Source organism: Meles meles, chromosome 4 (genome assembly GCF_922984935.1).
Source record: "Meles meles chromosome 4, mMelMel3.1 paternal haplotype, whole genome shotgun sequence".
In the NCBI taxonomy this organism is placed as follows: domain Eukaryota; kingdom Metazoa; phylum Chordata; class Mammalia; order Carnivora; family Mustelidae; genus Meles; species Meles meles.
The window spans coordinates 1,050,178-1,071,362 of record NC_060069.1 but is presented as its reverse complement, the minus strand read 5'-3'; positions in this window follow the sequence as shown (position 1 = coordinate 1,071,362).

Here is a 21,185-nt window from a genome sequence, read left to right as displayed (position 1 = left end):
GGTGAAAAACTGAAAGGGAGCCTTCTGAACAAAGAGAATGGAAAAATGACACTGAGTTATCACCGCCCAGGGCTACTCCATTTTTGTCGCAAATGCAAAAACTAAAAATAATAATAAAAAAAAAAAAAGTAAATGTCACTGAGTTAGCACTGGCCAGTGCAATTCCATTTTTGTCTCAAATGCAAAAAGAAAAAATTTTTTTAAAAGTTATACTCAGTTAACTATGAAGCTATTTGCCCCTGACCATCCATTTATCTAATCCTTGGTGGCATGCCACAGAAGAGCTTACGCCAGCCATCGAAGCAGGGTGAGGGCAACTGGAAGATGAATTCTGAATAGGCCGTTCTTTGAATATTCTTATCTGTCAAAACTGAGAAGCTGTCTTGTGATCAGAGAAAGAGGAAAAGGCCCTGAAAGACTCCTAGAATCAGGAACTCCTCCATAGGTTCTTGAGGAAATTAGCAACCAATTCTGAGCATTATAACAGCTCCCTTCCTCCTCCCACCCCCACCTTGGATATCAAAATACAATTAAACGTTCTCCACCCACTAGGAAACTCCGAATCTCCAAATATCCTGAGCTTATGGGGGCAGATGGAGCCACATAAACAAAAATGCCTCAAGCTTCACTGGCTCCTGCCATTCCCAGCCTTCTCGTGCAGGAACTGCAACCCCCTGCAAAGTCACCACTGGCCAGGCCTGGTTTTCCAGGTGCTGTATCACATGCGCTCCTCAACAGCAGAGGTAGTTGAATACTGGCTGACACCACTCCTGCCCCACTCATCTCCACCAGACACCTTCCTGCCAGCTATCGTCACTGGGCGTCGGCCAGCTAATTCAACAAAAGCAGGAGTGCCAGGCATCGCACATCCTTTGGTATGAATGAAAGAGACCATAATGCACGGGAATTGCTCCATGCTTCCAGAAACCAAGAGTCCAGGTCCTCATGCCTGGCTCCTTTTTCTCCTCAAATAAATTTGTTCAATAACCTTTAAAAGCATCATGCCAAAGGGCTTTGGGCAGTTCTGTTCAATTCATGGTCCAGGCATGTTTAATTTCTTACTTAGATTCTGGCTCTAAAACTCCCTACCTGACTCCCCTACTCAGAACTCTCCCATGGTTACCCATTCCTTGAGGTTAAACTGCAACTCCCTGATGTGTCATACAGAGCCCCACTGTATGCATGGAAGTGTCCTTGGTACTAAAGGTTTATAGAAGGTGAGAACTGTTCTCTGGAAGGCAGTGCAGTGTGGTGGTGAGTACCCGACTCCACCTCCTAACAGCTGGTTGGCTACCCCAAGTCTTTTGCTTATTAGGAGGTCCTCTTAAACTATATGGCCCTGCTTCCCATTGACTCTTGCAGGCCCTGGGGCCACTCTTGATCAACTCAGTTGCTCACCCACCAGCTTCTAAAACAAGGAGGGCATTATATCAAAAACTAGTGATGTACTAGGTGCTGGCTAACTGAACATAATTAATTAATTAATAATAAATAAAAGAAGCAACCCCCAAATCCCCAGAAATCTGCCACCAGAGATCTCCACCTTGGGTTGAGACCAGGGTTCACTTTATCTGTTCATCATTGTGGCCAGTCACATCATGGTGGTCACTCATAGTGGGAAGCTAACTAAGTGGTATCCCCATGGATGGATCCCAAACAGATACCCTTCTTGAGCTCACCTAGCATGTGATTCTATGTACATAATGTACAGTCAGCCCTTCTCTTGCATCAGGTCTGTCCAGTCAGGTTTTTAGGGGTTTATTTTCCGTTTCCATATCTTAACCACCGAAGAATGACAGGAGGGAGGCAAAAGGACAGTGGCATGCAGGCATCATGGATGGGATGCTACACAGGACTCTCCTGAGGCTTGTGGGATTTCAGACGTGTGTTCTTGGTGCTAACTTTCACATCCATTTATCTAGTCCCTCATACCTCTCTGAACCTCACTTTCTTCATCAGTAAAATAATGTAAAAATACAAACAAAGGATAACATAAGATACTAATAAGTCACTAGGAGTCAGAGTATGGGAAGTCTCATATTCTGGAACTGTACTGACAACAAAAATATGAAGATCAAGCCACATATTAATTTTATGTTGTCTAATAGCCCCATTAAAATGTTTAAGTAAAAGTTATTAATTTTAATAATACTTTTACCCTATGTATCCAAAATATATTTCAGTGTGTAATTAATTAAAAACCTAATGAGGCATTTTACATTCTTTTTTTTCTTTTGTACTAGGTCTTTGAAATTTTCTATGTATTGTACACTAACCACACATTTCAATTCAGAGTGGACACATTTCAAGTGCTCAGCAGTTACCTGCAGCCAGTGGATACCATTTTGAACAGCACAGCCCTAGACTAAAGTTGGACTTCATTCTACAGACAATAGAGAGCCACGATGAATTTTTGCCAGAAAGTGAAATACACCAAAAAAACAAAAACAACAACAACAACAACAAAAACAAGCAGGCAGTTTAGGGAGCTTTAATATAGCCTTGGGCCAGGGGCACAGCTGTTCTGCCTCAACGGCCCAAGCGACAGACCAAGAGACAGCAGCTTTATTTTCTGTCTCCTTGGCACCTACAGGAGACCTGACAGAGAATCCTTGGTAATTGGACTGAACGAAACAATCAATCAACAATTGCCAGGACAGGACTGCTGCCTGGGTCTATAGAGCAAGTTAAAGAGAAAAGTCAAGATGAGTCTGAAGGTCACATCTAGGGATCAAGTTTGGGGCACTGCAGGAAATAGAGTCTGGACAAGGAACTGCAGAGGTGGCAGAAGGACACTCACCTTATACCTGGTAGCCTTCGACAGAAGGCTGCTGGGACTAAGGGACTAGACAGGAAGAATGAGGATCTGGAGCTTGGAAAGTATAAGTTACTCAGGCAGCTATCACCAGGTGACCGAGAGGCACCAGGCACTGAGCCCCTGGGAAGGGAGTGAATATAGTACAGAAGTGAAGTGACAGTGAAGGCTTAAATGCATGTAATACAAAGGGAAAAATTCAAGTTCATGTGGACACTCAAGGTCTCAGGTGTTTGGAACAGCAGGGAAGGGGTGGCTGGAGGTAGGAAAGACCATTTGGAGAGCTGGTGAGAGGCAGGCTTGGACAGACAGCCCAGTATTTGCTGAGGCAGTCAGGGCATCCTCCACCAGCAGAGCCCAGGCCAAACCATTTGCATTTCATTATCCAGGCATGTTGGGGGAAGGGGGGCACCTGGGGTGAGAGTGCTCATCAAAAACAGCTGCTTTCACTTTCAACAGTTTTAGATCAAAGCCAGTGGCATACAAGCTCTCTGCGTGACACTGGTAACGAAGAAGAAAGGGTCCCAGCAGCTCACGGAAAAAAAATATATTGAAAATAAAAGGCTTTGATGCTTATCCAGAAGAAACTTGCTTCTAGATATTCGAGGTTTTCATGAGTGAGTATGTCAAGGACAGGAAATGTCAGGGATAATGAGCTAGCAGTACAGGGTCATTCCAGGGTCTGAACATGCTCAGGGAGCTGCCCACAACAGGGACACCATCAGGACTCCCTCACTCTCTGCTTCTTGTCCATGCATCTCTGACTTTGTTCTCTCAGGACAGCTGTCTCAGCAGCTCCAAACCAACGTCCTTACAGCCTCATAACTAACGAAGCAAGAAAATCTTTTCCTGTCAGCCTTAGTCAGCTGAACCTTGGAGGCAGACTCCGGTTGACCAGACTTGGGTCACACGCCCATTCTTAGACCATGGAGAACCATTGCTGGTCCAACCAGGTCAATATACTTCATCTACTCCCTTCTGGGTATGTTTTCAGACTAAATAAGAGGAACAGGTGTTGGGCAACCAAAACAGTAGCCTCTGCAGTCACCGACAGGAAGGCAACAACAAACCGAGGCCAGAAGGCCAACCCTCTGGCTTGGACGTCATCCATTATTATTGATTCAACAAGTATATATTGCATTAGGTACTTTTCAATAACCCAAGCAGAGGTGGCCCCTATCCTTGTGGGCATGCAATCTAGTAAGAGAGGCAGATGATAAACCTGTAAACAGATAAATAGCTACAAACTATAACAAGTGCCCTGAAGGAAACCAACAGGGTGAAGTAACAAAGAAAATTAGGCAGCTATTCAGATAGGATGTTTAGAGAAGGCTCTCAGAGGAGGCACCACTTAGCCATGACCAAGACAGAAGACTGAGGCAGGGGGAGTAAGGAGAAGGTCCCAGACTTGGGGCGGAAGCTTTGCATGCAGTGGCCCTGAAACTGGGAAGATACTGTCCCATGTGGGAGACCAAGAGAAGTTAGTGTGACTAGGGTATAGTGGGCACAGTGAGAAATCGTCACCCAGAGAGAAGGCCTGCCACACACTGGTAAGGAGTTTAGATTTTACAATGAGGCTCTGCAAGGGCAATGAAGAATCTTTAAACCTCAGCATACTATGAAATTATTTGTATTTTAATAGACCCCTTAAATTGGGTAAGGGGTTCATTGCAGCAATCTAGCAAGTTGATGGGGCTGAAAGCAAGAAGTGGTTGTGGAAATAGACAAACTGGACAAGTGGGAAGTATATTTAGGAGGATGAGAGAAATGGGCTTGTAGGAGTGGGTGTTAGTTTTGGGGAAGAAGGATGAATCATGGGGCATTCCCCTGGACTGAGCTGGTGGCTGCTTGGGGCAGGGAAGCTCATTACTGAGAGGGCAAACTGGAATTAAACAATTTGAAGATGGTAGAGATGGAGAGCTCACATTGGGTAACTAATTCTGAGTTACTGTGAGAAATCATAGTGGTAAGCAGACATTTAGATATTTAGGTCTTAGGTTTGTCAGAAATTTGGGCTTATGATAGAATTTTAGAAGATCTCAAAATACAGATGATATTTAAAACTGAGGGCATCAATGAGATTACTTAGGAAGTGTCTGTGGATGTAAATGAGAAGACCAAAGACTGACTCATAAGAAACTCAAAACATAGAAGAGGAGAGCCAACAGAGAAGATGGAGGAAGATCAGACAAATTGGGAGGAGACAGGAGAGAATGTTCCCATAGACACCAAAGGGGAATGTGTTTCTAGGAAGAAGCAATTGTGTCACAGCTGCTGAGAGGTCAATTACAGTGAGAACAAAAGAGAGCCATATAGACGGAGGTCTTGGACAACTGTGCTCAGAGAAGTTCTGATGGAAGATAGGTGTGCCATCCAGACAGGGTGGGTTGGAGAGGGAGTGGGAGCATAGAAAATGGAGACAGAGTATGTATGTAATATACTCTTTCAAGTCTTAGAAGTAGAGAAGTGGAATGGTAGCTAAAAAGAGACTGGGAGCCAATGAATATTTTTAAGGAACTGGAGATACAAAGTAGCACTTCTTGTATCTCCTTTAGAAATTGGCTCTCTGTAGGGGCACCTGGATCATGCAATCAGTTGAACGTCTAACTCAGTTTCAGCTCAGATGGTGATCTCAGGAGATAGGCTCTGTGTGCAATCTGTTGGAGATTCTCTCTCTCCCTCTCCTTCTGCCCCTTCCCCTGCTCATGCTATAAATAAATAAATAAGTAAATAAATAAATAAATAAATAAAATCTAAAAAAAAAAAAGAAAGAAAGAAATTGCTGTCTGTAGTAAGTTCTCAGTAGAACACAGTGTTCTCAGACTTTAAAAAATACATATGACAGGACTAGATGTTACCCCAAAGTACCTTTTATATCTGTCATTCTAAAATTCTGCACATATCCTTTTTCAAAGGTCTGAAATAAATACACCTAGGACTGTTATCTTAGACCATTCAGGCTGCTATAACAAACTACCATACACTGGGTGGCTTAAACTATAAACATTCATTTCTCACAGTTGTGGAGGCTGGAAGTCCAAGATCAAGGTACCAACAGATGTGGTGTTGAGTGTGGGATGTCTTCCTGGTTCACACACAGTGTCTCATATGGTTGTAGGGGCTAGAGAGATCCCTGGGGTCTCTTTCACAAGGGCACCAATCTCATTCATGAGGGCTCCACCTTCATGACCTGATCATCACCCCAAGTCCCCTTCTCCTAAACTATCACATCAGGGATCAGGTTTCAACACAAATTCTGAAGGGCACAAACATTCACTCTATACCAGCTGGAATCCAGCAGCAATACTTCCTTCTCTTCTCAATCCATTTAGTCATTAATTTACTAATTTATATCTCTACAAACTGGCACCACAGAGGAAAGGGCTTTTGCTGTTATTCACAGATAGGTACATAGCAGGTGCTCAATAAATATTTGATGAATGGATAAAGAAGTAGATGGATTCAGTAAGTAGTCACAGAGTGCCTTCATGTGTAGAATTCATTCAACATTCACTCAACAAACATTAAGCATCTAACATGTGCTAGGCGATATGTTAAGCACACCTCAGTCAGCTCCTCCTTAAAGTAGAAGAAATAAGACACTGTTCTACCTTCTTCACAAGACATTAGAAGAATTATATGAGAAATATGGGCTCAAAAACAAAATTATTCCATGTTATTATTAAACATGGCTTCTGCCCTAAAGGAGCTTGTTAACAAAATTGAGGAAATGAGAAAGAAACATGGGAAGTGGATGGAGTTACTGTTTAGTGGGCACCAATGTGTACATCAGGCACTGGAGTGTTTACATTCTTTCTCTCACCTAACTGCTATACCCATATCCTGAAGTTGGCGTCATTACCCCCATGATGTAGATGCAGACAGAGATATATAAGAGGTTATGTAAATTGCCCAAACTGCTCAGCAAGAGGCAAAATGGATGAAAATCTGGGTCTCTCTACTTCCCAAATCCTCACCCTTTCAAAAAGAATTTTTTTTCACACAAAAGTAAATTTTAGGAAGCATTTAAAATCATGTCCCCAGGGATGCCTGGTTGGCTCAGTCATTTAAGTTTCTGCCTTCAGCACAGGTCATGATCTCAGGGTCCTGGGATCAGGCCTCCTAGCTGGGCTCCCTGCTCAGTGGGAAGTCTGTTTCTCTCTCTCCCTCTGCTCTCCTGCCCTCAATTCATGCTCTCTTTCTCTCAAATAAAGAAATGAAATCTTAAAAAAAAATAAAAAGAAATCATATCCCTGAATATTGGGAGAAGGATGAACAAGGGAGGCAGGAACAACTGTTTACTACACATTTATTAAACACTAAACTCTGTATATGTTACATTATTTATTTCTTATCTGTGATATAGAGTCTACATCCACTTTGCATATTAACTCAAATGTCAGCTGTTTCCCCAGGCCACTGGTACTTAACTAAAGTTGCCTGAAGCAGCTGCCACCATTCTATGGAAACCCCATTGCTATTTTCAAGGGAGTTCCCATTCTTTTTTTTTTTTTAATATATTTTATTAATTTGACAGAGAGAAATCACAACTAGGCAGAGAGGCAGGCAGAGGGAGAGGAGGAAGCAGGCTCCCCGCGGAGTAGAGAGCCTGATGCGGGGCTCGATCCCAGGACCCTGGGATCATGACCTGAGCCGAAGGCAGAGGCTTTAACCCACTGAGCCACCCAGGCGCCCTGGAGTTCCTATTCTTGAAGTAAATTCTAGTTCCAAGCACAGTCACCTCACCATACCCACATCCTAACTCTCCCTTCTACCAGGCACCAATTAGGAGGTAAGATGCATACACTTACTTCACCCAAATCACTCATACAGGCATCAAAAGCATAGGGCAGGCTTTGCAGCATGTTTGAGGACAGAGTATTTTATATCCCAACAAATAAAACACCTTAAGGTTGACTATCAGACCTTCCTGTTCAACATATCCTTATTTTGTGCCTCTGGGGGTATCTCGCTGTCCAGCTTTTTCTAGAGACTCCCCCATTCCCCCTCAAAAATACTCCATACATGTGAATTCCCCTAGTGAACACATATGGCACTACCTCCTAGCAACTTTTAATCTAAATCCCCACCCCCTTATCCATCCATTTGGATCCTGAGGAACTAGGGAGTTTTTACATGACCCTAGGTGACTGGTCCAAGTGTGGCCATCCAATACAGGTTCAGCCAGTAAGACCTTTTCCTAGAATTCTTAGAATTGGTACCAGAGAGGAAATCAGGTCAGGCCCTCTCTGGTCATGAGGCTGTAACATGTAACCCTCTGGAGGTGGCATGTTTTAGCAGATGAAGAAAGCCACTTTGCAGGAAGAAAAGGAAGCATACTTGCAAAGAGGAGCCAAAAGGAGAAATAAGAAGAGATGAAGAGAAAAAAAAGAGAGAGTGTGATGGCAAATGTCTGAGACACTGGCTTTGGAGTTCCTGAATTCAAGTCACATTCCTTGTCTTCGAGTCCATCTCCCTGGCTCTTGCCTTCTAGCAGCAGGAACTGTGGGAGGGTCTGAAATGCTAGCCTTCTTCTCTCTTCCACCAGCCCCCACCCTATGTAAATGAGAGAAGTAGAGAGACTCATCTCCCTCCCCTATATGAATTGTTCTAATCAGGTTAGAAGACAGAATCTGCATACTCTAAGTAAAGAACTCAGTAAGCAAAGACCATCTCAGTCCACTTCTGGGGCAGGCTAGGACATGCTAATGCTTCCCACCAGGCATCCTTCCAGGGAGAGGCAAGTGTTGGGTTCTCACCACCACTTCACTCCTGAATAACTGCTGTGGTAGCCTCATCTGTCATCCCGTGACACACAAAAGGGAAGAGAATCTCAAGGAATTTAAGGAATGTGCCAAAGTCACATGGGTTAATAAGCAGAAAGAGAAGTTGAAACCAGTCCTGTGTTCTATGTGTTCTGCTAATATCATGTTGGGACAGAAATGCAGGCTCAGGAAAGCATGGCTGGGGTATAGGGATAGAAGAAACCCATCTCTCAGGGGTCTACAGAGCTCTGCCTTTTCTATGACATTTTCTCCTCCCTCCTTTTCTCTCCTCTGACCATCCCTTTCTTCCACCTCCTCCTTCCTTCTTCTCCAAGCCTTCTGGGACTCCAGGTCTCCATTTGGCAGGAAAGGGCAGAGGTGCCCCCACTCTGACTGCTGACCATTCCCCCAAGGCCTGTCAGAAGACCTTGACCAGTGGCTCATCCTGGAGAATTAAAACAACTTTTATACCATGATTACTGTGCTCCACTAAAGCAAGGTCCCCACAGAGAAAATTCTGAGTAAGAAACAAAGGAGACTAGAAACAGGGCAGCACTTTATTCACCACAGTCCTTGGATGGCCTTCCCTGGCTTTCTCTGGATCCTCTTTTCTCATTCTTTGAAGAGTGAACACTAATAAGTTATACCCCAGTCTATCTCTTAAGCCAAATGATTGTTCTTAGACTTGACACCATGATCCCAGCTTCCATCTTGGTTTCCACAGTGGCAATCTGTGTGATCTTTGGAATGCCACTAAGAAAAAATAAACAAAAAAAACAAAACAAAACAAAAAAACAACTCTAAAAGTGTGTGTATTGATTTGTGCTTACACAAAAGGAAAATACCAGAATAAAATCCACGGAAATGTTCTGTGGAGGGCAGAGAGGGATTTCAAGTAATTTCTTCCCATACTTTTCTGTGTTTTCCACTGAGTATACAATGAACCTATATTATTTTATAATTAGAAACTTCCTCAATGAATATCTCTGGGCTTTGGTGTCCAATGATATCAAGTATGGACTGGGCCTGCCTTGCTTCTGTCATAGTGCTATTTCGGGAATAATGAGATAACACCTAAAACTGCATGATCCACATAACCAGCTGAGATTACGAACATGAGCATGTTTCTTTTGTCTTTCCAACTACTCACACAAGCAGTTGCAAGTCCTTGTTATGAAGCAATACATGGTCTGCCCTCTTAGGCCTGAAGAGTGGGTTCTACTGTAAGCATTAGGAAACCCAATTAATTTTTTTTAATTTTTTATTTATTTCTTTTTTTTTAAATTTATTTATTTTTTCAGCGTAACAGTATTCATTGTTTTTGCACAACACCCAGTGCTCCATGCAAAATGTGCCCTCCCCATTACCCACCACCTGTTCCCCCAACCTCCCACCCCTGACCCTTCAAAACCCTCAGGTTGTTTTTCAGAGTCCATAGTCTCTTATGGTTCGCCTCCCACTCCAATTTTTTTTTTTTTTTATAAACATATAATGTATTTTTATCCCCAGGGGTACAGGTCTGTGAATCGCCAGGTTTACACACTTCACAGTACTCACCATAGCACATACCCTCCCCAATGTCCATAACCCCCTCCCCCTCTCCCAACCCACCTCCCCCCAGCAACCCCCAGTTTGTTTTGTGAGATTCAGAGTCACTTATGGTTTGTCTCCCTCCCAATCCCATCTTGTTTCATTTATTCTTCTCCTATCCCCCTAACCCCCCATGTTGCTTCTCCATGTCCTCATATCAGGGAGATCATATGATAGTTGTCTTTCTCTGATTGTCTTATTTCACTAAGCATGATACCCTCTAGTTCCATCCACGTCGTCGCAAATGGCAAGATTTCATTTCTTTTGATGGCTGCATAGTATTCCATTGTGTACATATATCACATCTTCTTTATCCATTCATCTGTTGATGGGCATCTAGGTTCTAGGAAACCCAATTCATTTTTTGCCTTACACGAAAGGAGTGTATTTCCCTCCAATTACAAGAAATCCAGAGTTAGGCAGTCCAGGGTTGAACCACTGCTTGAAGATGTCAAGGATCCAAGTTCCTAGCCCAGCATCCTTAGTTTGTCATTCATCCTGTGGTCACAGCAAGGCTGTTAAACCTCTTAGTGGGAAGAAGGGGCAAGACTAAAGGGCAAAGAGAGATGGCAGAGGAGTAGGAGACCTAAATTTCGTGGGGTACCAGGAATTCAACTAGACAGTTATCAAACCATTCTGAAACCTACAAATTCAACAGGAGATCAAAGAAATGAATAGCAGCAATCCTAAGAACAGAAAAGCGACCACTTTCTTGAAGGTAAGACATGTGAAAAGTGAATCTGAGGCGATATAGGGGAAGATCGATGGCAGGAGGAGGGGCTGGCTCCTAGCAAGTGAGAGAACAGTGGAGCACAAAATCAGAACTTTTACAAGTTGGCTCCACTGAGGGATGTCGTTCCAGAGGCTAAGTGGGGGGTGAAGCCCTCATGGAGACAGTGTGGTCTCAGGACCCATGAGGTCACAAAAAGACTGGGAGTGTCTGAGTGTGGCAGAGTTCCCAGATATGGGAGCAGGGAAGCTGGTTACAGAGATGGAGCTGAGGAGTGAGCGCTCAGCTCAGGCTTACCTCCCACTGTGATCTGAGGCACAGTTAGGTCACTGCTTTTTAAGTGGGGACCCCATAGGTGACAGATCCCATGAGAACCTCCTCCCCCTCCACCAGGAGGAGCAGTGGGGAGCATGCTGCAGGTATCTCTTGGGTTTGGAGATTCCAAATGTGGCCCTGCACCAGAGATAGAAATGCTTGGTCACAGTTATTTTTTTCTTTAAAATTTTGAGAGGCATTTTCTTCTAACAGACCAAAATATACCCAAAATTAAATGTGTAGCTCTGTTCTATTATATATATATATATATAAGTGGGGGGAAATTATATATATATATATATATAATATATATATATATATAATTTCCCCCCACTTTGCTTCTCCTCCCAGTTTCAGGTTTCTTCTGATTTGGTTAGTATATATTTTTCTGGGAGTCACCGCTACCCTTTTAGTATTTGGTTCTCTCATTCATCAATTATTTTCTGGATAAAATAACAGGGCAGAAAAACTCACCTCATAAAGAAAGAACTAGAGGCAGTGCCAACAACTAGGGATCTAATCAATATGGACATTAGTAAGATGTCAGAACTAGAGTTCAGAATTATGATTATAAAGATGCTAGCTGGGGGGTGCCTGGGTGGCTCAGTGGGTTAAAGCCTCTGCCTTTGGCTCGGGTCATGATCCCAGGGTCCTGGGATCAAGCCCCAGGTCGGGCTCTCTGCTCAGTGGAGAGCCTGCTTCCTCCTCTCTCTCTCTGCCTGCCTCTCTGCCTACTTGTGATATCTCTCTCTGTCCAATAAATAAATAAAATCTTTAAAAAAAAAGATGCTAGCTGGGCTTGAAAAAAGCATAGAATATACTAGAGAATCCCTTTCTGGAGAAACAAAAGAACTAAAATCTAACCAAGTTGATATCAAAAAAGCTATTAATGAGGTGCAATAAAAAAATGGAGGCTCTTACTGCTAGGATATATGAGGCAGAAGAGAGAATTAGTGACATAAAAGATCAAATGCTGGACAATAAAGAAGCTGAGAAAAGGAGAGATAAACAACTACTGGACCATGAGGGGGAAATTCGAGAGATAAGTGATGAGCAGGGGAGGGGCAAATGCAGAGAGAGAAGCTGACTCCCCCCTGAGTGGGGAGCCCAATGACTGGATCATATCCTGAGCCAAAGGAAGACACTTAGCTGATTGAACCATCCAGGAGCCCCAACAAACACAACTTAAAGGAAAAAAATAATGCTTACACTCATAAGAACTTTAGATAATAAGGCAACATAATAAATATTATAAATGTTTTTATAAGATTTTATTTTTTTATTTGAGAGAGACAGAGTGCAAACAGGGGCAGGGAGGGGCAGAGGGAAAGGGAGAAGCGCTTAAGAACTGTTAAGTGTTAAGAACAATTAACAGACAGCCACCCAGGCAACTCAAGATTATAAATGTGTTTAAAATAATAACAGAAAATATAAAAATTGGGCTTATGGGGTGTCTGCGTGGCTCAGTAGGTTATGCCTCTGCCTTCAGCTCAGCTCATGGTCTTGGGTTTCTGGGATTGAGCCCCACATCGGGCTCTCTGCTCAGTAGGGAGACTGCTTCCCCTTTCTCTGTGCCTGCCTCTCTGCCTACTTGTGATCTCTCTCTGTCAAACAAATAAATAAATTCTTTTAAAAAATTGAGTTTATAAGAGAAGAACAAGACATTATTTTTTTAAAGAAAGCAGGCAATTTTTTAAAATAAACAAATGGAATTCATGAATACTAAAAATTCAGTCATTTAGGGGCGCCTGGGTGGCTCAGCGGGTTAAAGCCTCTGCATTCGGCTCAGGTCATGATCCCAGGGTCCTGGGATCGAGCCCCGCATCAGGCTCTCTGCTTGGCTGGGAGCCTGCTTCCTCCTCTCTCTCTCTCTCTCTGCCTGCCTCTCTGCCTACTTGTAATCTCTATCTGTCAAAAAAATAAATCTTTAAAAAAAAAAAAAAAAAAAAGCCTCTGTCTTCGGTTCAGGTCATGATCCCAGGGTCCTGGGATCCAGCCCCGCATTGAGCTCTCTGCTCAGTGGGGAGCCTGCTTCCTCCTCTCTCTCTGCCTGCCTCTCTGCCTACTTGTGATTTCTCTCTGTCAAACAAATAAATAAATTCTTTTAAAAAATTGAGTTTATAAGAGAAGAACAAGACATTATTTTTTTAAAGAAAGCAGGCAATTTTTTAAAATAAACAAATGGAATTCATGAATACCAAAAATTCAGTCATTTAGGGGCGCCTGGGTGGTTCAGTGGGTTAAAGCCTCTGTCTTCGGTTCAGGTCATGATCCCAGGGTCCTGGGATCCAGCCCCGCATTGAGCTCTCTGCTCAGTGGGGAGCCTGCTTCCTCCTCTCTCTCTGCCTGCCTCTCTGCCTACTTGTAATCTCTGTCTGTCAAATAAATAAATAAATAAATAAATATTTTTTAAAAAAATTCAGTCATTTATACTAAAAACCATTAAATTGTACAGTTTAAATGGGTAAATTGTGTGGTATGTGAACTACAATACAGCTTTTTTAATAATTCAACCATCAAAATAAGGTTTTAAAAACTTGAGACAGGTTTAGCAAAATAGTACTAAGCAAAGCTGAATGGAGAAGCAGTGAACTAAAATATGAATCTGAGGAAATTTCACAGACTCAGGACAAAGAGATAGAGAGATAAAGATATGAAAGAGCATTTAAGAGAGCTGAGGATAGAATGACAATGTCCACTTATATCTACTAAGATTTCCAGAAGGAAAAGATATGAATGAGGTAGGTAATACTTGAAGAAATGATCAGATATAACACCTGAGGATTTTCCAGAATTGATGAAGACATGAATTCTCAGATTTAAGAACCATAGTCAGTATGAAGAAAAGAAAATCTAAACAATGTAAGCTTATACACATAACAAAGCTACAGAATACCCAAGACATAGAGAAAATCTTATAAGAAAAGACAGGTAAGAAAGCAAATTTCCAACAAACAATTAGACTGATACAGACTTCACAAAAACAGATTTCCTCCAAAATAATGATAATTAAGTTAGTACATCATCAACAACACCATCAACAAAGGTCAAAAGATTATGGGAAAATAGCTTCAAATGCTGAGAGAATACTCTTGTCAACACTGTGCTCAATTAAACTGGTATTTCAGAGAGATCATTCCACACAAATAAGGACTGAGTATACCACTTCAGACCCAACTTGAAAAAAAAAAAAAAAAAACCAGGAAAACCTACTAAAGATGAAGGAAATTAAACACAGAAAGAAAATACAATTACTAATTCTTTATAGATCCTGGATATCAACCTTTTGTCTGTACTGTCATTTGCAAATATTTTCTCCCATTCTGTGGGTTGCCTCTTTGTTTTGTTGACTGTTTCCTTTGCTGTGCAGAAGTTTTTGATCTTGATGAAGTCCCAAAAGTTCATTTTCGCTTTTGTTTCCTTTGCCTTTGGAGACATATTTTGAAAGAAGTTGCTGTGGCTGATATTGAAGAGGTTACTGCCTATGTTTTCCTCTAGGACTCTGATGGATTCCTGTCTCACGTTGAGGTCTTTTATCCATTTCGACTTTATCTTTGTGTACGGTGTAAGAGAATGGTCGAGTTTCATTCTTCTACGTATCGCTGTCCAGTTTTCCCAGCACCATTTATTGAAGAGACTGTCTTTTTTCCATTGAATATTTTTTCCTGTTTTGTTGAAGATTATTTCACCATAGAGTTGAGGGTCCATATCTGGGCTCTCCACTCTGTTCCACTGGTCTATGGGTCTGTTTTTATGCCAGTACCATGCTGTCTTGGTGATCACAGCTTTGTAGTAAAGCTTGAAATCGGGTAACATGATGCTGCCAGTTTTGTTTTTGTTTTTCAACATTTCCTTAGCAATTCAGGGTCTCCTCTGATTCCATACAACTTTTAGGATTCTTTGCTCCAGCTCTTTGAAAAATACCAGTGGAATTTTGATCAAAATGGCATTAAAAGTATAGATTGCTCTAGGCAGTATAGATATTTTAACAATGTTTATTCTTCTGATCCAAGAGCATAGAATGGTCTTCCATCTTTTTGTGTCTTCTTCAATTTCTGTCATGAGTCCTCAAACTCAACACACACAAAACAGATAATCATATCAAAAAATGGGCAGAAGATATGAACAGACACTTCTCCAATGAAGACATACAAATGGCTATCAGACACATGAAAAAATGTTCATCATCACTAGCCATCAGGGAGATTCAAATTAAAACAACATTGAGATACCACCTTACACCAGTTAGAATGGCCAAAATTAGCAAGACAGGAAACAACGCGTGTTGGAGAGGATGTGGAGAAAGGGGAACCCTCTTACACTGTTGTTGGGAATGCAAGTTGGTGCAGCCACTTTGGAGAATAGTGTGGAGATTCCTCAAGAAATTAAAAATAGAGCTTCCCTATGACCCTGCAATTGCACTACTGGGTATTTACCCCAAAGATACAGATGTAGTGAAAAGAAGGGCCATCTGTACCCCAATGTTCATAGCAGCAATGGCCACGGTCACCAAACTGTGGAAAGAACCAAGATGCCCTTCAATGGATGAATGGATAAGGAAGATGTGGTCCATACACACGATGGAGTATTATGCCTCCATCAGAAAGGATGAATACCCAATTTTGTAGCAACATGGATGGGACTGGAAGAGATTATGCTGAGTGAAATAATTTAAGCAGAGAGAGTCAAGTATCATATGGTTCACTTATTTGTGGAGCATAACAAAGAACATGGAGGACATGGGGAGATGGAGAGGAGAGGGAGTTGAGGGAAACTGGAAGGGGAGATGAACCATGAGAGACTATGGACTCTGAAAAACAACCTGAGGGTTTTGAAGGGGCAGGGGGTGGGAGGTTGGAGAACCAGGTGGTGGGTAATAGGGAGGGCACGTACTGCATGGAGGACTGGGTGTGGTGCCAAAACAATGAATACTGTTACGCTGAAAAGAAATTTTAAAAAAGTGAAAATAAAAAAAGAAAGTGTTTACTGAGTTTTACTAGAATTCTGGAGTTTTTTTATTTTCATGAAATTTTCTTTTATTAAATCACTACTGAAAGGAAAAAGAAAAGAAAATACAATTACTAATTCTATTTTTCCCATGCATTTATAATGTTGTATATTTAAGATTAAATTGTGTGTGTGTGTGTAGAGAAAGAGATAGCACAAAAAATATATGACAATTATTAATATCATCCATGTGGACAACCTGTCCCCTTCCAGGCCAGACACTTATAATTAAACATATCATAGTAATGTGGTATGGCTTCAGAGACTATAAGCAGATATGTGAGTGGGGTGTGGGGAAGGTTAAATCATTTCACACTGCCAAGAAAGAGAAGTAAGTCAACGTAGGGACAGAGGTAGGCATTGCCTAAGTAGAAGCTGGTAGGATGCAGTTATCAAGGAAGGGACAGGCCTTAGGCAACATAATGAATAACTGGAGCATAATTAATAAATCCCTCTGCTCTTGGGGAATAAAAATGACAAAAGGAGACTGCTCTACCAAGCAAAATAGACAGGTCAGCATCTGCATATACCTCAAAGGGTGGATGCAGGAGACAGTATTTATGCAGTCAATGAGGCATCAGAGACTGACTCTAGCCCTTACATAAAAAGCAAGCAGAATTTTTGATAGCCTGACCTGATGCCCTCTTCTAGATTCCAGGGAGGTAAAGCCACATTCCAGTGGTTGTGGGCTTACTATGGCCTGCTGGGATGAAACAGGACAAGGCAGATCAAATAAATGAGAACTTATATCTCCCTCTGATACAAAAACCCTATCTAAGAGGAAACTATAGGAACCATTTCTTTGGACCCAGAAGCACTTTTCAAATAAAGATGTAAAATGATAAGAAAACTAAATATTCAATTTCTGAACTAAGCAAAGTTAGCTTGATGATTAACAGAGGTGAAGGTCCTAAGGAAGATGAGACATAACCACACTTGGCTCTGTATTTAAGTGTCAGTTTCCCTTTCATATGTTACTTTCTTGTTACAGAGCTCATTTTTATTCATCTAAATGATATCCCATTATTTGTATAGACGTATAAGTGTGAAACTTGTTTAAGAAAATTGTAGAAGGTCATAAAACTTGGTAAGAGTAGGAGATACTCATAGTTCATTAATGGTATTTATGATAATAAATTGAGATGTAAACTCAAAATAAACATTTTAAAATTGTTTTCCTGCCTCACATGATCCCAGAGGTCTTCCTTTTTGTCATGGGCAATTAAAATTTGATTTCCCTTATGAAGAAGTTTATAATAAATTTAAGCAAAATTAAAAGTGTTTCCATTATTTTCTAGATCTAAATACAATGCAGAGTTTTTTAAAAAATATTTCCTTCTTGTTGTTGTTGTAGCACTTGAGTCAGGCTGGATTTGAATTCTGTAATACAGCTCCAGACCAGGTGGCATCTTCAAGCATGAGACCTCTTCTTGCATCTCTATTTCTGTCTTGTGTCCATGAGATCATGGGTAGAGAGCAGCCCTGGTGAGATGGTGGGAGAGGCAGACTGGTTGCCCAGGGCAAGAAGCTTCTGAGGGTCACTGCCACACATCTCCACACAGCTTCTCCACCCCCCCCCCACCCCTTACTGAATGGTTTCCTCTATACCAGGAAATAGTTTTTCATTCTGCAATAGGTGAAGGTAGTGATTTAAACTCATATATGAAATTATTCACTAAAAGCAAATTGTGATAGAGATGGGGGGGAATGGAGAATTGAGTGCTTAATTTATACAGACACCAAATAAAACATATTGCTGCTGAATGTCTCCGCTGCATCCTCCCAAAATTCAAATGTTAAATCCTAATCTTCTATGTGAAGGTATTGGGAGGTGGGCCCTTGGGAGGTGATTAGATTGTGAGGGTGGAGCATTCATGAATGGGAGTAGTTACCTTATAAAAGAGACCTCAGAGATTTCTCTTGTCTCTTCTGCCACATGAGGACACAGGAAGAAATGGTCACCAAGAACAAGGTGGAGAGCCCTCACCAGACAATAAATCTGCCTTCACCTGGATCTTGGACTTCAAGTTTCCAGAATGATGAGAAATACATTTCTTTTGCTTGTAGGCCATCTGGTCTATGGTAGTTTGTTCTAACAGTCTGATGGACTAAGACACATATGCATTCAGTCCCCACAAGCCTGTGAGGTGAACAATATTAATATTCCCATTGGACAGATGAGAACTGCAAAGCCTAGAAATGTTCAACAACTCTCTTTAGGTCTCACAGCCAGGGATTTGAAGCTAAGCAGTGTGCATCCAGTTGGTCTTAGTCGGCATAATAGCACGCTGACAAACGTCCTAGGGAATTAGCAGATGCAAACTAACCCCATGCAGCTTGGGTGTGCAAGTGTTGAGGTTAAGAGGTAAGAGGAGCCCTTTGGGCCGCTCTGGAGGGTGTTCTCGGCTGCCTGTGCCTCTACTCTGCATCTGCACTTATGACCTCCATCTCAGAAGTGCATTTCCCACCTTTCACTGCAATGTCACTGGAATTTACAACCATGGAAGTCACTGATTATATATTTGCCTATTCTGAGTTTCCTGAGAAGGGGCTGTTCCTCCCCTGACCCAGGTGCACTGGAGAACCTCCTCTGTGCCCCCACAGAATAGAAAGTAATGAGGAAGGTGGGATTTTGTCCTTATTCTTGGTATCACTGTTGAGGTCCAAAGCCCAGGGGGAAAAGCAATAATCTTCCCTACATTCACTGTTCAGAAAATCTCCAGTGGTGGGGACAGCACTCCTCACAGGGACTGAGGGGGTTCTGTCCCAATACTCACCTCCCCCTACCACCCCCTCCCACTGCAGTCAGTAGGAACAAAGAAATGAAGGAGAGGTGTGGGTTGCTCAGTCTTTGGAAACACACAGTGACCACAGGGAAAGACTATTCCCACCCCAGCCCTTGAGTCCCTCTCCCCTGCTAAGAACCTGTTAAGACTGGAGATCCAAGCTGAAGACCTTTATTGGGAGGGTCTGTGAGGGGTGCTGCTCATTCCCAGGGCTGATGGAGGGAGACATTAGGTGGAACCAGGTCTCCAACACCAGAGAGATTTGTATGATGAGGAGGTTCCACAGGGCTCCCAAAGAACTCAATAAAATATCCCAAAGACAAGCTGCATTTCAGTTGTTCTCCACAAAGAGGGCACTAACAGCCAATTGCATCGACTGAAGAAGGAGCACTGACACACAGTGTCTTCCCACCAAATAAGGAGACAGGTGCATTCTCATTCCCCAACAGAGAAGCCAGAACTTAGGAAAGAGAAGACGGTGACTGATGACACAGCCCTTCCTCCATCTCCTCTCAAAACCAAAAAACAAAAACATTTAGATGGGCACCTGCATGATTCAATTGGTTAAGTGTCTGCTGTTGCTCAGGTCATGATCCCAGGGATCTGGGATGAAGCCTCACATTGGGTTCTCTGCTCAGCGGGAAGCCTGCTTCTCCCTCTCCTTCTGCTGCTCCCCCTGCTTGTGCTCTCTTGCTCTCTCTGTCAAATAAATAAATCTTAATAAAAATTTAGAGACAGTTTGGGGGGAGAAAGTCTTTTTTTTTTAAATAGATCTCTTTCTTTTTAAAGACTTTATTTATTTGTCAGAGAAAGAGCAAGAGAGCTCATAAGCAGGGGGAAGTAGCAGGCAGAGAGAGAAGCAGGATCCCCACTGAGCAGGAAGCCCAATGTGGGACTTGATCCCAGGACCCTGGGATCATGGCCTGAGTGGAGGGCAGATACTCAATGGACTGAGCCACCCAGGCATCCAAAGAAAGTATTGAATGGATATGAGATGGCATTTTTTAGGTGAGTAGGATTCAGTCTTTAATACTGAAATCAAACACTTCTAATAACTGGAAATCGCTGAAACCTTGTAATAATCTGGTCCAGTTGTTGATGAGGTGACAGCTATTGCCAACTGGAAGAAAGGGGAGATCAACTTAACACAGATGGAGAGCAGTTATTAGAAAAAAGTTATCTTTACATTCCAATAGTTGACACCCACTTCATACACATTAGAATAAAACTTCAGATGATCTCGGGCACCTGGGTGGCTCAGTGGGTTAAGCCGCTGCCTTCGGCTCAGGTCATGATCTCGGGGTCCTGGGATCGAGTCCCGCATCGGGCTCTCTGCTCAGCGGAGAGCCTGCTTCCCTTCCTCTCTCTCTGCCTGCCTCTCTGTGCTTTCTCTCTGTCAAATAAATAAAATCTTTAAAAAAAAAAAAACAAAACTTCAGATAATCTCAAGTGTTAGCAAGGATGCAGAGAAATCAGAACCCTCATTTTTTGCTGGCAAGAATGTAAAATGGTGTAGCTACTTTGGAAAACAGTGCAGCAATTTGTCAAAAAGTTAAACATAGAGTTATCATTTGACCAGAAATTCCACTCTTAGGGATATCATATCCAAGAGAATGAAGGCATGCCCACACAAAAACCTGAATGCAAATGTTCACAGCAACATTATTCATAATAGCTAAAAAGTCCAAAGAACCCAAATGTCCATTAACTGATAATTGTGATATATCCATATCCAAATGATGGCATATTATTCATCCAAAATAAGGGATGAAATACTGATGCTACAAAATGGGTAAATATTGAAAATATTATGCCAAGTGAAAGAATCCAGTCACAAAAGACCACATGTATTTCCATTTTCAGTAGTCCCCCATTATCCAAGGGTTATGTTCCAGGACCCTCAGCAGATCCCTATGCCTAAAACCATAGATAATCCCAAACCACACACACACACACACACACACACACACACACTATTACGCACTATGTCTTTTCCTATACCTACATACATACATACTTATGATAAAGTTTAATTTACAAATCAGGCACAGTAAGAGGTTAATAACAATAAGTAAAAATAAAATAGAACAATTATGACAATACTGTAATAACATTAACGTGAATGTGGTCTCTCAAAATTTTGTATTATACGTACTCACCCTTCATAAGGATGTGAG